Here is a 16,778-nt window from a genome sequence, read left to right on the forward strand (position 1 = left end):
TGGCATCTCTCTGACACCTCTTCTTCCTCTCTCCAGATAATCCAGAATAATTTCCCTATTTTAAGTTCAGCTGATTGGTAACCTTAATTCAATCTGCAACCTGAATTCCCCCTTGCATGTAACATAATATATTCAGAGGTTCTGGGGATCAGGATGGAAACATCTTTAGGGTCCATTATTCCACCTGCCACACCTCAGAGTGTTCTTATGAAGATTAAAAAAGACAACACATGTAACCTAGGCCTGTGCTGACTTGTGATAAGACTTTAGCAAATTGTGGCAGCTATCACCATCCTCATCACCACCACCACCATCATCATCACCACCACCACCATCACCATCATCATCATCACCACCATACCATCATCATCATCATCATCACCACCATCACCATCATCATCATCACCACCATACCATCATCATCATCATTATCACCATCATCACCACCACCATCACCATCATCACCACAACCACCACCACCATCATAATCATCATCACCACCACCACCACCATCATTACCACCATCATCACCACCAACACCATCACCATCATCATAATCACCATCATCACCACCACCATCATCATCACCATCATCACCACCACCACCATCATCATCACCATCACCATCATCATTGCCACCACCACCACCATTATCATCATCACCATCATCATTATTCTATAGTCATCTTAGTCCCCGTTCCCTCCTTTGCTCTGCAGAAGGAAAGCTTGCCCCTCTGTGAGGACCACCAGCTGTGCTGGGGCAGACAAAGGCTCACAGAGCTCCCTGCATGTCTCGCCCTTGACTTCCTGGCTCACCAAGCCTCCAGCCCCAGCTCTCCCTCTTCCACAGGAGCTGCCCTGATCCTTGGGCCCTCACACAGGGGGCCCAGGGACAGCTTCTGCTTCTAGACACCACATCCTGGACGAGGGGGAGAGCAGCTTTGTCTTTCCCCCCAGCCCCACCGAGCTCTGTCCACAGTCCTGGTTGGAGAAATGCTCCTGGACACACAGAGCAGTTGTGAGAACACATTTCTCTGGAAGTTCACAGCTCCCCTGGGCTCTTCCTGAGCACGAGGGCTGTGCACAAAACCCCAATGCCAGTTAAAGATGAGTTAACAAAACAGCTTCTTATGTAATCTGCCTGATAATAATGGAACATGATATTCATTCGGGGAGGGGAGGGGATGCCCCTTACTCTCCTCCAGCTGTGGGGAGGAACTCTGTGGACTCCAGGATACTGGTACAGTGAGGTGAAAGAACTTTGTTGAGAGAACATGATTTGTGTACTCCAGCGTTTGTGGGTATAGGGGTTGGGTCTGACTCTTGCGAAAAGCATCTAAAGGCTGGGACTGGCTGGAAATGCCTGTTCTGTCAGAACACAGAGAAACAGTGAGGTGGGAGGGGCTTGCCCTTCCCAATTCCAGTGAACTTTTTCTGCGTCTTATGAGGGTGATGGGATAGGAGCCATTTGGAAAGGGCTCCATGCAAGATGACTCCCCCAACAAAAAGAGGTTGTGTGGTTGTGCCCCTGGATGTGGGCTCTGGAAGGAGTGGCGAGGCAGTCACCAGAGAGCACTTCCCTTGCATAAGGACGCCACGCCGAGAGAGAGGCTCCCAAAGGGGGAGGGTGGGGCCCTCAAAACCCCTACAGACTCCTACAGCTCAACAGCAAAAAACCAGACAACCCGATTGAAAAACGGGCAAAGCACTTGAAGAGACATTTCTCCAAAGAAGACATACAAATGGCCAACAGATATATGAAAAGATGCTTAACATTACTAATCATGCAACTCAAAATTACAGTGAATTATTACCTCATACCAGTTAAGATGGCTATTATCAGAAAACAAAAAATAACAAGTGTTGGCCAGGATGTGGAGAAATGGAACTCTCATACGTTGTTGATGGAGTGTAATGTGGTGCAGCTGCTATGAAAAACAGTATGAAAGTCCCTCAGAAAATAAAAAATAGAATTACCATCTGATCCAGCAATTCCACTTCTGGGTATACAACCAAAAGAATTGAAATCAAGATCTCAAAGAGATTATCTGCATTCCCATGTTCATTCCAACATTATTCACAATAGCCAAGATGTGAAAACAACCTAAATGTCAATTGATGGATGAATGGATAAAGAAAATGTGGTATATACATGTAATAGAATATTATTCAGCCTCAGAAAAGAAGGAAATCCTACCATTTGCAGCAACATGGATGAACCTGGAGGACATTATGCTAAGTGAAGTAAGCCAGGAATCTATAATAGTTAAACTTACAGAAACAGAGTAGAACGGTGGTTGCCGGGGGTTGGGGGGAGAGGAAGATGGGAGTTTCTGTTCAGTGGGTATAAAAGTTTTAGTTATATAAGCTGAATAAGTTCTAGAGACCTGTTGTATACAACATCATGCCTATGGTTAACAATACTTAACATGCATTTAAAAATGTGTTAAGGATAGGTCCCATGCTAAGTGTTCTTACCGATAATAATTTTTTAAAAAAGCCATCAGTGGCAGATGACATCAGTGGCAGACCACAACAGAACCAATCCAATGAGAACTTCTCTGACCCTTATTTCCCCTCCCTCCCTAGCCCTCTATCCTGTTCCTAGAGGCACTAGAAGCAGCTGCTTGGAGGGGGCAGAGAACGAGACAAGAAGAATGGAGGAACCCACTATGTCTTCCGGGCTCCGGGCAGGGGGAATGGAGCCATTTAGATCAGATGAGACCAAAGATTTTCTATTAGACTCTTCCAGCCTTTCACTACATGTAAAAACTGTTAATACCTGAAAATAACCGGAAGACACAGGCGATCTGCTCAATGTACCACGGGCAGAGAAAGGAGGTCAGATAGTGTGGAGAATAAAACAAAAAGCAAAGGTGTTTGTGTTTGTAAGCCAGCAAGTGCAGCTTGTCTAGGGAGCTGGTTACAGTAGTAATTGTTCACTTCATGGTCCTACTCAGGGGTGCCTCTTTCTCTTATTTAATGCCTCCCACAGCACCATGAGATGGACCATTGTTTTACTGTTCCACATTGGATGCAACAGGCTGGGGCTAACGTGACACATCGAAGCCACTCAGCTGGTGAGGAGCTGAAATTTGCTCTCTGGGTCTGGCATCAAATTGCAGCACGAGCCACAGATACATATCGGTGGGGTGAGCCCACGAAGTCACATGTCAGGAGACTTCCCCTTTCTGACCTCAGTGGTCTCCTTTCTTTGTCTGCCATTTCCCAGCATTTAGGGGGATGAAGAAGAGGGTCTCTGGGAAGTGTGCTGAGCTTGTCAGAAGAAAGAGACAGAGGAGTCAGAAGGTCTTTTCCGACCCCTGCTGTGTTCGGGTTTGCCTGTCTGCCCGGTGACTGTGAGGCAGGTTTCCTTGGAGGTGCCCTGTGGTGGCATCAGGGAGTTCTGGAGGAAGCTGGGCTCCAGGTGGGCGTGTCAGCTGCCATAATAGGAAAGGCATTGTGCAAACAGAGGCAAGGCCTGTGGGTCCTCATCCCTGGCCCACACCACCTCTTGGCCAGGTGACACGTCATCTCCCTGAGCCTCAGTTTCCCATCGAGAGCCGGAATCCTAGTATCTGCTCTGTCCACCTCCCAGAAGTGTCTGAGAAAGCCCTCTGTGAGCTCTGTGGCTGTCACAAACCTGGGACAAACAATGGCTCGGCATCTCAGGTGGACATTGTCTTTGTTTGGCTAGCCAACATGCAGGCATACTTTTTATTTGGGAGAATCCATGCTTTGAGAAAATCTTGGTGGGAGGCAGGAACCCACCTTCTACCATGGGAGGCAAAAGATGCCAACCACTTCCTCTCCTGGAATCCACCCCCTTGTCTCTCTCTCTCTCTCTCTCTCTCACACACACACACACACACACACACACACTCAGCCCTCCTAGTCTGGGCCCCTTGGAGGCTGCTACCTGGACCTGTGAATGTGGAGGGAGTGGCGCAGAGACATAGGAGCAGCAGAGATGAATCACTGGGACAGGATGGCTGAGGAGAGTCCGTAGCCTCACCGGTGGGGTGTTGGTGCCAGGGTGATGAAGAGCTCCATCAGCAGGGGCCCAATCAGCCTTTTCCTCTGCCATGAACCTGGGGGAGCGCGTGGCCGCCAGGTCTCTACTGATTTCTGCCAAGTTCTCCAGGGCTCCCATTAGCTCTTCTGATCTCTTTCCAATATACTCCTTTCCTGTATCAGATATACTAACCAGAGTTGGCTTTTATTGTCTGCATTAAGGGACCTGTTGGGTACGGCTTCCATCAGTAGAATTTCAGGGACATTCACACTGACCATTGCCACCCCTGAATTCCTCCCAAGGAGTTCCCAGAGTCCTTTGGGGCTGTGGTCCAGGACACAGCTTGCCCTCCTGCTTCTCCCTCCTGCATCCCTGATGGCTCCACTGGAAATGTCTGGTGTCTGTCCCTGCACAGGACGTACACACTTTACCTGTCTTCTTTGAAACCTTCTCTTTGCGTTGTGCAGTGGCAGAGACCTCCAGCTTGCAAGCTCTGCGGACAAGCTTTGGTTTCAATAGGCTCGGCCTGGAATTACAGCTCTGCCACCTACTAACCTGTCATGGATGAACTTGTTAACCTCCCCGGCCTCAGTTTCCTCATCTGCACAGTGAGGATAATGATTGCACCTTCTCATAGAGCCGTGGAGGGAATGAAGTGAGAGCTCCCACCCCCACCCGATGCTCTCAACCAATGACTAGAGGCTGTTATTATTACCGACTTTAATGTTCTGCTCACACTAGAATGCTGGCTTCCTTTTCCTGCTCTGCTGTGAGTCTAATTTAGGGCCCTCCATAAACCCAGCTTTTTTCTATCTCGGAGGCATGGGAGGAGAGGTCTGAGGTTGAGTTCCTTGAACGCTTGGGCTTTGCAGTAAGAAAAGGGCCCTGGAAGAAGGAAGCAAGGGGTTCAGGGACTGAGCCAAAGTTTTGAGTTCCCAAGAGCCTCAGATCTGCTGCCGTTAGCAGTGGGTTAGTCATGCCTATGGCTAAGAGGTGCCTTGTGTAATGGGCACCGCTGGCCTCCTCACCCTATCAGCTTCCCTATGCCCTCCCAGGACACTGCTGAGGCCCCTGTGGCATTGTGGTCTGGGGCCTGGGCCGGAGAAGTCTCTGTGCGCCAGACTTTCAGGGCACAAGGGGCTTTAGGGCCACCTTCTTTGACTTTCTTGCTTTATGGATAAGAAGACCCAGACCCAGAGAAGGAAAGAGCCTCATGGAGCCCAGTCTCCTGACTGGAGAGAGGACCCTCTCTGCTCCCCATACTGCTTCCCAGAGCATCCTTGAGGCCTGAGCTTACGTGTGTGTGTGTGTGTGTGTGTGTGTGTATGTGTGTGTCCCCACCTGTGTGACCTCCCCCTCCCCGTGCAGCCCCCTGGTTTGTCTCACCACGAGACTCTCAGGTGAGCTGCAGCATCGAAGGCGGATATGTTCCCTGGAACAGCTTCAGCTGACTGCTAGCTTGGGGTGTAATAACATTTATCACAGGTCTCCTTCATAAATAGATTTCTTTCCTGAGCTTGCAATCCTGGTTCAGATGCTTTTGAGAGGCTGTGGAACAGACAAATCCGCAACCTAAAAATAAAGCCCAGCCCAAAGCAGGTCTTCACATAGTGGGAGAACAAGGGGAGGGAAAAAATGAACACCTTTCTGAGTGGCTACAAGGTGCACGAGACAAGCTCTCACTGAATTTTCACAGCCTCCTACAAGCTATTTCCCCACTTTACAGGGAGGAAACAGGTCCAGAGAGGCCACAGAAGCCACAGAGCAGGCAGAAGCCAGAGCCAGGAATCAAAACCAGGTCTGTCTGCCTCCAAGGTTCATGAGGACCTTTGATTACAGCTTATTCAAGTTTCTGGAGAAGAATTTGACATGTTTGGGAAAAATTAATCATAAGAAGAAAGAGTTTCTCACTTTGTTTGTTTCTCTCCTCCCACAGAAAATCCATTCCTTTTGAAACTAATGTCCATTTGTCATTTCTTCTTTTTCCGTCTCTCCCTCGCACCCCTTGCTTTCTTTTTTCACTCTTATGGCTGTCTAAGGTCATCAAATATCCTGAGCTGAGTCCCCTGTTGAATCCAAAGCCCATATGGGCATTTCTCTGGGTGCAAGGCTGGTGACAGCTCTGGGCAGGGAGCCGAGGCTGGCTGGTTGGTGTGGTCAGGCTGGGGACAGGCTGGGGACACAGCCGAGGATGTGTCCTAGCTGCTCCTGTCTGCAGGACTGGCATCCTGGAGAGACACAGTTGGGTACCTCGCACTGGTTGCCTGGTGCATCTGACACTCTCTTGGCCTAGGGACCGCTGGCCACATGGAGGCACCAACAGGCTCATGGATGGAGGGATGCCCACCAGGCAGAGTGCCAGACATCAGGAAGCCCTGTGCTGTTCTCGGGAGGAAGTTACCCTGGTCCAGGTGGTGGGCAGTTGGGATGGGAAGTCTGCAATTGATTTGGCTCCCTGAGACTTCACCAATGAAAGAGAGATGCCATTCTATAGTGTAGGAGTAAAGAATATGAACTAGGTTATTGATTCATTTACTCAACAAGTAATTATTGAGGATGTACTCCATACTAGATCCTTTTTTAGGTGCTAGAGACTGAATGAACATGGCAGATAAGTCCAAGATCTCAAGAAATTTCACTTCCAGTGGCAGAGAGAGACAATAAACAAGCCCCATCTTCTGAGTGGCAAGCAGATGGAGAAAAAAGGTGCGGCTGTTCAGATCTAAGACTTTAATTTCTCTTCTCACTGCCTCTTTAACCTGTTTCCTACATGAGTGTTAATTTTCACCCATTGTAGATTGCTGCCACCATCAAAGACGCTGGATGTGGATGATCAAAGATTCGAGATTTAAGCAAAACAGACAGTTTCTCTCTTGTATTTCAAAAGTTGGTGATACCGCTGTTCCCTTTGGGCAAACACCTATGCAGCCCCATGTCTTCAAGGAACATCCATAATACCATGTCCTGGGTGGATAGAATGATCTGTGGACAATTTTTAAGGAGTAACTTTTAGGTCAAGGCATTTAATGGCAGGTCTTTTTTCCTTTTCCTTTTTCTTTCTTTCTTTTTTTTTTTTTTTAATTGAGAATCATCTGCCATTCACAGGGCACTGCGATGTGCATGAGACCATCCAGGGGTCATAGGGGGCCATGAGGAAACTTGGCCCTCTTACTCAAGAGTGCTTGTATTCTTCCTATTGATACACCTGCTCTGTTGCCTTCAATCACCACCTGTACGGCTAAGAGGAGATTAGGGCCAGAACTTATTTTAAACTCTGGTTCTGTCATTTCCTAGCTTTGTGATCTTAGGTAAGTCACTTAATCTTTCTGAGCTTCAGTGACCCCTTGGGAAAGAGTGTAGTTGAATGGAAAGAACAGAGTCTTTGAAGTTTGATTCCTGGCTCTGCCACTCACTTGCTATGTAACCTTATGCACATAACTTACCTGTGGGAACTTGGTTTCTTCATCCAAAAAATGGAAATGAAAATACCTACTTCACAGGGCTATTTTAAAGATTAGATGAAAAAACACATTTCAAGCACAAAGTCTGTATATCTGTTAGTCAAAAAATGTAATTTTCTTTTAACCTTTCCTTTTCTATGAAATAAAACCTTCTGGGATAACTTCACCCCATCTCATAAATGGCACTACCATCTACCCAAATGCTCAGACCAAAAATCTAGAAGTCATCTCTGATTCATTTTTTATATCACCCGCCCCCCCTACCCCCCCGCTCTTTCTTAAGCACAAAATTCAATAGAAAGGTCCTTGGCTTGACTTCTGAATGTGTCTTGAATCTGTCTTCTCCCACTATCTCTACTTCTACAGCATTAGTCATAGCCACAATCATCTCTCCCTTAGCAGTTTTAAAACATGGTCCTCAAATTCTTTGACACTCCTCTCATTGAGAGGTGGAGGGTGGTGTTCCCTCCCCTTGAATCTGCAAGGACCTGGGACTACTTTGACCAGTAAAGTATGACAGAAGTGATGCTATGTGACTTCTCAGGATGGGTCATAAAAGGCTTCTGACTGATTCTCTTAAAACACTCCCTTTGAATGCTCCCTTTTGTACCTGAGTGGTCATGCTGTGAAGAAGCCCAAGAGAGGCACAAGTAGGGGTTCCAGTTGACAGTTCCAGCTAAACCAAGCTTTTGCAGTTCTCAGACATTTAAATCATCCCCAGCCATTTGAAACCTCCCAGCTGAGGATCCAGACATCACGGAGCAGGGGGGAGCCATTGTCCCTGTGCCCTTTCTGAATTCTTGATTCACAGAATCCATGAGCATAATAAAATGGTTATTATTTTAGTGCTACTAAATTTGGTTTGTTATGCAGTGATAAATAATCAGAACACTCCCCTTGTCTACTGCAGTGCCCTCCCGACTTCTTCCCCTGCTTCCACTAACATCCATTTCTCCGCAAAGCAACCACAGGAATCTTTTGGGAATATAAATCAGATAATGTCACTCTGCCATATAAAACCTTTCCAAACTTCCTATCTTGGCCTACTGGGCCCCACATGACCTATCCTCTGCTCTTAGGTGCTTGCTGGAGGTGGGACACTGTCACCTTCTACATGGAAATCAGAAGCTGGCCAAAGCCATATGACATGGGACACAAAAAGCACGTCTTGCAGCTCAGTCCCAGCTTTCGCACTTCAAGAGCCAAAGCAGGATTTTCTGTACCTATGTGGGTATTGGAACCCTGGTCCATGACCCCAAACACTCTGCGGGTGATCATGACCTTTCCTATACCTTTTTAGCTCCGAATGCTCTCTTGATTGCTGGCACTATTATATCCTTCCCTTCCTCCATCTCCATCTCTCCCCCTTTCTTCCTTTTTCTCTCTCTTTCTTTCTTTCCTTTTCTTTCTTTCTTTCTTTCTTTCATTCTTTCTTTCCTTCTTCCCTTCCTTCCTTCTTCCTTCCTTCCTTCTTTCTTTCTTTCTTCCTTCCTTTCTTTTCTTTCTTCCTTCCTTCCTTCCCTTTCTTCCTTCCTTCCTTCCTTCCTTTCTTTCTTTCTTTCCTTCTTTCTTTCTCCCTTTCTTTCTTTCTTTCTCTCTCTCTCTTTCTCTTTCTTTCAGTGCAGCCGTATTTTTCAAATAATATCATGCATTTCCGTGTGTTTGTGACTGGAGGGGAGAACTCCATCAACTCAACAGCCCATGTTGCAAGAAGCCTTAAAACTCTCATTATTTGTATACAATGCCATCACCTACTTAACTTAAGAAATGAACTGAGAAGTAGTTAGAAGTTAGAGCATTTGGTAAGGTGGCTAGATATAAGGTCTACATACCCAATTGACTTTTTGGTGAAAATGGTATTAATAGATTAAGCACAGTCATTTAAATTCACTCTGTTCTGAAATGCCACTAAAACTACCAGTAAAGTTTTTTTTCCCATAAATCCACAAAGATGGGGAGAATGAGAGTGGAGACAACATCATCTGGGGAGTTAGAAAGCAGATGGACAAATGGTAGTTTATGTAGCTAACATAAGAAAGAAGAATCCTAAGCCAGCAGAATCCTAAACCAGAAGAATCCTAAGAACCAACCAGATTTACACTGCAGAATGTAAAGGCTCAGAGATTGGTTGCACCAGAAACTTTTGGAGCTGGAGGTAGGGGGTGAAAAAGAGGATTGGTAGAAAACTGTTTAAAAAGCAGTTAGGAATGGGAGTTATTGCTTAATGGGTACAGAGTTTCTGTTTGGGGTGATGAAAAATTTTGGAAGTAGGTAGTGGTTATGGTTGCAACAATATTGTGAATGTACTTTATTGCCCTCTCACAACATGGCAGTGTACTTCTTCAAAGCCTACAGGAAAACCTCTCACTCCAGTCAAGACAGAGTCTTATATAATGTAATCACACGAGAGACTATCCCATCACCTTTGCTATATATAGACTGTAACCTAATCAAGGGAGTGACTCTTCCTTCACCTTTGCCATATTCTTTTGGCTAGAAGCAAATTATGGATTCTGTCCACACTCAGAATATACAAGGGTGTAACTCATTGGGGGTCATCTTAGAATTCTGCGTACCATAACTGTAGACCAAAAGAAGCTCTAATAAGCTTTCAGAGAGAAATAAATAGGTTCAGTCAAATAATCAGGAAGTAGAATAATTCAGCTTTCTCAACAGCAGTGTTGGAAGCTATGGAGCAGTGCTATCAAAATTCTAAAGTGAAAGGATTTCCTACCTATCATTTTATACCTAACCAAGCTATCCATTGAGTGTGAAAGTAGAATACAGACATTATTGGAAATAAAAAGTCTCAAATATTTACCTCCCACACACTTTCTTAGGAAGCTATGACCTATAAATCAGAGGAGTAACCAACAAAAAGGAAGACTACTGATCCAAAAGACAGGAAATAAGGTCAGAAGGCTTGGGAGGGGGGAATTCATCAAGATGAAAATAATAGAACAGCTGAGATGAGTGAATGTGATGAAAAAAGATTTAGACAACTGGCAGTGAGTTTTGAGTTGAATTAGTGAAAAGAACATAAAAAATTAATCAAACAATAACAAATAATTATTAACTCCAGGGATATAAAAAATTATTCAGGAAAGGAAATGGAACTACATGGCTCAGCTCTGAAGAATTGAGTGATAGATTCATTACAATGTAAATAGTGCACATTAATCTAACCAGAGTGATGATATAATTATACAGTTCTGAAAGGATGGTGTTATGGGTTGAGGTCCTAACCCCCAGAACTTGTGAATTTGGAAATAAGGTCTTTGTAGAGGATCAAGTTAAGGTGAGGTCACCTTAGGGTGGGCTCTGCTCCAATATGACTGGTGTCTTTATCAAAGGGAGAAATCTGGACATAGAGACAGAGACACAGTGAGAACATATGAAGCCTGGAGTTAAGCTGCCACAAGCCAAAGAAGGCCAAAGATTGCTGAAAATCCACCAGAAAAAGGAGAGAGGCTTGGAAGAGATTCTTCCTCACAATCCTCAGAAGGAACCAACCCTGCCGACACTTTGATTTTGGATTTCTAACCTCCAGGACTGTGAGACGATAAATTCTTGTTGTTAAAGATATCCAGTTCGTGGTACTTTGTTACAACAGCCCTAGTAAACTAATGCGGATGGAAAGTATGTGTGTATCGGTGGGGGGACGGGGCGGGCAGGGGAAGGAAGAGGAAAGAGCTAGCCCTTCATCTTCAGTGGGACGTTAACAGATCATTCCTGCAAATAATAAATCAAAAAATAGCAATATAAGCATAGTATTTAGAAATAGCAAGGTAAATACCAAAATAATCATCTAAAAGAATTAAAATTTGTTTCCTGTGGGGATGGGTTAAGGAAGTAGGGTGGAAGAGGGCTGGAACTTGATGTTTATCTTTGAACCAGCTGACTCTTTACCTTAAGTGCGTAGAAGGATAAAAATAAAAACACAGAAAGTCCACTATATCAGCAATTATTAACTAGAAAATATAATAGAGAAAAAATTCCATTCACAAGGGCAGTAAAACCTAACTAATGGCACCCAAGAATAATTCCGAACAGGACACATGCCAGATCCTTCTGGAGAAAAGTCTCAAATGTTACTGAAGGACAAAAGTAAATAGAAACTGGACCCTGCCTCAAGCAGTGCCTGTGATGAAGGAAATGGCAGATGAACATTACAGCATGACGTGCAAGGAGCTACTTGATTAGGCGGGAAAAAGCGTCCAACTCTGCCTGGGGAAGTCAGAGAAGGTTCTGCAGAGGATGTGGCTCTAAGTGAAAACTTGAAAGACAGAGAAGGCGGGGAGACATTCCAGGCAGAGAGCACAGCCTGAACCAACCCACTGTGTGTTTGGGGAATCGTAAAGTGCTTGACCTGAGGGAGAAAAGTGGACATGATGGAGAGTGTTGGCAGATGAAGCTGGCTATCGAGGCAGAAATTGGATCATTAAGAAGCCATATACACAGTGGGAGTGTTTGCTCTATTTTATAGGAATGGGAGTTTTCCAGTAGCAGGATGAGAAGAAGGTGATATGTGTCTCGTGGAATAAGCATGTGGGTGACTTCTCAATATAAGATGTTGCTGTGGAGAGGGAGCCTGTGTTACTGGCTTGAATTCTTTGGGCAGGCTCCCTACGGATACTTCTTGACAGCAGCCCCAGACCTCAGTGAGCCATTGATCCAGGGGGTTATTAGGTGCTGTTATTCATCCGCCTGAGGCGGGGAGCTCCGTGTCCATTGCAGACACCTCCCAGGAAAGAGGCCCCGCCAAGCACAGTGTGTGTGGAAGACCACTTGACCGCTGGGAGCTCATGCCTTCCACTGTTCCTCCTTCTCATGGTCAGGAGGGTACAGAAACCCCCCGCTGAGACACTGCAGTACAAACACAGGGACAGGAGGTGTGGGCTCTTCCTCCAAGGAGCCCCAAAAGCACCTGTGATCAGCCACCATATAAAAGAGAGAGATTATAAAAGCAAAAATGGTGCCTCGACTTCAGGAACAATAAAGGCTTTTGTATCAATGTTGGCAGATGGTCCCGGGTGCTTTGTGGCTGAGTGTGGCTCATCAGTGTCACGCTGAGAGGGGCTGAGTGGTGGGGAAGAAGGTGGCACATTAACCTGCTTCTGTGACTGGAAGTTTCTTACCTGGGTTGGCTTTCCCAGCCCCGGGGTCAGCAGACCTCAGTCTGTTTCTCTCACATTCTCTGCCTAACTGGCCACCTCCAGTCTTCAGCTGTGCTGACCTTCCCGTGGTTCTCCAAACATCCCAGCTTGGTCCAGCCGCAGGGCCTTTATCCTTGCTAATCCCATTTTCTGGAATGTTCTTTCCCCAGGTCTTCACGTGGCTGGCTCCTACTCATTCTCTCAGAAGGATCTTCTCATGTAACATTAATAGCAAGTACTCTGGAGCTAGCCTGACTGGGTTCAAATCCCAGCTCTGCCACCTTGAACAAGGTAAGTATCCGGTGTGCCTGAGTGGATGAATTGTTGTGGGGATTAAATGAGTTGGTGTAAATGTAAAGTCTTAGGATAATGCCTATCCCATAGTAAATTTATGTAAGAATTAACTATTATTATTGGTCAATAATATATGTCACCTTTTATTAGAACGGTCCTCCACCCACCCTAGTCATTCTTTCCTCTTACCCACTATCTTCGAATATATTATTGATTTCTTTGCTTGTGTATTGCTTCCCTCTCCACCGCTAGAATACAAGAACCATGAGGACAGGGACCCTGTCTGTCTTGTTTACTGCTGTATGCCCAGTGCCTAAGTAGTGTCAGACACATAGCAGATGCTCAAGAAATAGGTGTTGAGTGAAGTAATATAGTCAATGAACTTCTCTGAACCAATAATTATTTCTTGGGGATTCTAAGTGGGTAAAGTGCTTCCAAATTCATGTGAGGCATAACGTGGCTTTTCCTTAAAAATTAATTCCCTACTTTGCTCCCTTGCCCAGACCCTTTAATAATATTACCACTTCAATCCATAGGACAGTGGACATTAAGATGGTAAATGATAAATTTATAAGCTACTGCAATCTAGACACATGTTTTTCTAATAATTCATGGGATATATCCTAGTGTCTGAGCTTTTGCCCAATGGGCCATTTTCAGCTCTGGCAAAATCACAATGTGTCTTTTCCTCCCAAAGAAGAAGGAGATATGACCTCTCATAGACAACAGAACCCAGAGGGAGCTGAGGTAGGGATACAGATGAAGAACAACACAGCAGAGCCATGCAAACTGGGAGACAAAACTGGTAACAGATAACTTGCAGAGCTTGTTGGATGAGGCAGCCCTTTCTTCTTCTATTTTTGATAGAGAATAAATTTACCAACTCCCTTGCAGCTAGGTATGGCTAGTCCTAGCCAGTGGGATATAAGTGGAAGAGGTGAGTGCAGCTACTAGGAAGGTTCCTTGAAAGGACTTTTCTTTTTCCTGCTCTCTGAGGGATAGATGGCTGGAGCTGGAGCAACCATGTTGGCTCATGAGGTAAACAGAGGCCGTGCTTGGGGGAGCTACAAGAGAGAAGGAGCATGGCTTCTTGAGGATTTGGTGGAGCAGAGCTGCCATTATCCCTGGACTATTCATCTCTCAATTTTTATTTGAGAGAGAAACAAACTTTCATCTTTTAAAGCCTTTGTTATTTTGGATTTGCTGCTACTCATAGGCAAGCCTAATCTTAGCAAACACAGCATTATGAATGGACGATGGATAAATGCTGAACTAAACTTTGACCTGTTAAATAAAAACTAGGGATTGTCTGCAAACAGAAGACCATGACGCAGGAAGTGCACACCAGTCTGGGTCCAGATCAGTGTAGGAAGAACAGCAGAGGCTCAGCAGACTCCTAGGTGCACAGGAAGAAAGAACCCAGATCAGGTTAATAGACAGTTCTCTCAGCTAAATCCAATTAAACACTTCCTTGGTTCTTTAGTGGTAAGAAATTAAAAATTAGCACCACAGCCTTGCTAGATAGCACACAGTACCTCCTTTACTTAATAACAGGTTACATTCTTCCTAAGTCTATTTGTTTGAGTCCAGAGGCACTGAGGCCCTGGGAACATAACAATCAGAGTACGAATCCTTGGAAACATTAAAACCAGCAGACTCTTCTTCTTCATGCTGATAAGTATTTCATGGGCAATCTTTTCTCCAAGTAGTTGGGGGCACTAAGGGAGTCTGTGGAGCTGATAACTCCTTCCTGCCTCCACCCACATCTCCTGGAGCACCTCAGCCACCGTGATCATTGCACTTTCCACCTCCCTACTCACTCTGACGCTGTGCAGATTCGAAGGGCCTGGAACCTATGATCCTCCCCTGGTTATCAACTCTACACCGCCTCCCACCCCACTTCCCCTTCCCTGGCTTTCCATCACTGCCTCCTATTTTGTTTCTTTCATAGCACTTACAACATTTACACTTTAATGTTTTTTAGTTTATTACCTGTATCTATCCCCATCTCCCACTGACTGTAAGTTTTTCAAGGGTAAGGACTGCGTTTGTTTTAGTCACCAACATGTTCCCAGTAGCCAGCAAGTATGTTTGGCTCATATTAGGCATTCAATAAAATAGGTGGTGAATGAATGAATACACACTTCAACAGCAGCACTTTCACTCTGCCATTAGGTCCTTGAGCAAAGTCCCAGCTTTGTCCTGCATTAATACCTGGCTCATGGGCAGCCCACAGGAGTGCTCATCTGATAGCCTCCTACTCTCAAGTTCTTGCCTTGTTCTTTTCCCTCCCCTCTTGCTGATTATCAGTGATGGTGTAAGCATAGCAGGTTGCATGCTAAGCACTTTGTCCTTCCAAACTGTGCATCCTTTTGCAATGCATCAAGGCACACGAGCACAGCAGTCATTATTTTTTTCTCAGCACTTTCAATCTTTTATGATTTCTTCTTTTAGTTCCATCACAATCACACACCTTTTATTTCAGTCACTTTAAAACTTTTGCTGCTCTTGTACTTGCTGGATACAGTGGGATTTACCATGCTTGCAAACTACCTCAAAACTAAGAGGTAAGATTGCCACTTATTAACAAAGGATTCTATGGTCCAGACTGGAAGGAACTTGCACTACATCTATCGCCATCTGTTGGCAGGAGGCCGAATTAATGTGATCTTGTTTTGTAGCTTTTGTTTGTATCTATGAAAGTTTATAACTTGGAAGTTCATAAGTAGAGTAGTTTTTTTTTTTTTTTAATCTGTAGTTTGTTGGATTCAATTACACTTAAGTTAAACCCAGAGTATAATCTCTTTTAATCCCTTTAGATAGTGCGTGAGTTCAAATATTCTCATTTATTCCTTTGTGTTGAATCCCCAAGTCTGGCATAAAGAATTCTAGTGAATATTGTTATAGCTCAATTTGTCACAAATTGTGCCGCATGGGGTATATATAGGTATTCCCACCTAAAAATTTTGATAAAATAAATTTGGGACTCCTGGCATACCTCATTCACAATGTGCATTATCATTTAAAAGGCTCTCCTTAACCAATGTGTATTATCACCTAAAAGTCTCTTTTAAAAAAAGCCTAGTGTTTTTCAAACTTGCTTAATTATAGAACCCTTTCCTCATATAACATCCCGTGTTCCAACATTACTAGGGACACGTAGAGATCTATCATCTATCTATCTATCTATCTATCTATCTATCTATCTATCTGTCTATCTATCTATCTAATCTGGTAGATCATAAATGTTTCTTGGAGTCAAGATTCTGGTGCAAAAAGGGCCCAAAACCATAATCATAGCACTCCTGAAAGAATACTGCCTTTGCAAAGTTTATTTCAGCCCTTGTGTGCATCACTTTAAACTAGCCCAGCAGCAGAAGACGATACCTGTTTGACATTCTGGAAAGGGTCCTCATGCTGTCTAGTTCAGTAATACTGAAACACCTTTTCCCAGCAGGTAATACAGTATCTCAGCAATCATTACATTTTGTGGAAGAGAAACATGAGAAAATTCCAGCAGCTACAGGAAAGCTTGAAGCACTTGCTTTGTTTTTTTGAGTAGGCTCATCTTGGCTTGCACACGTCTTAGTCTGAGTAAGGCGAATATTATTCACAGTGTGGGTGTGGCAGCCCAGGAGGACAATGATAGAAGTTCCAATTTCACATTTTTCTTTATTTGGTCTTACATCCTATGCGTCAAAATGATAAAGAATGTTCCAATGGCCTTCTAAAAGTTCAAAGTGGGAAGACTCCATGGTTGAGGCATCCCTTAAATAATAGTCCTCATACCAGAATTTTTGTGTGTGTGTGTGTGTGTGTGTGTGTGTGTGTGGTGTGGGTGAGTTATAAAAC

General features: G+C 44.7%; 1 long non-coding RNA gene across 1 annotated transcript in view; it reads left to right on the top strand.

Moving 5' to 3' along the window:
• Positions 1–12,883: 12,883 nt before the first annotated feature.
• The window catches only part of LOC133084967 (uncharacterized), a 43,296-nt gene continuing 39,401 nt past the window's right edge, over positions 12,884–16,778 (top strand). Inside the window, exon 1 of the long non-coding RNA XR_009699498.1 lies at positions 12,884–12,923. This is a non-coding gene — a long non-coding RNA (uncharacterized LOC133084967). The remainder of the gene's footprint in view (positions 12,924–16,778) is intronic.

This window comes from Eubalaena glacialis, chromosome 2, assembly GCF_028564815.1.
Source record: "Eubalaena glacialis isolate mEubGla1 chromosome 2, mEubGla1.1.hap2.+ XY, whole genome shotgun sequence".
In the NCBI taxonomy this organism is placed as follows: domain Eukaryota; kingdom Metazoa; phylum Chordata; class Mammalia; order Artiodactyla; family Balaenidae; genus Eubalaena; species Eubalaena glacialis.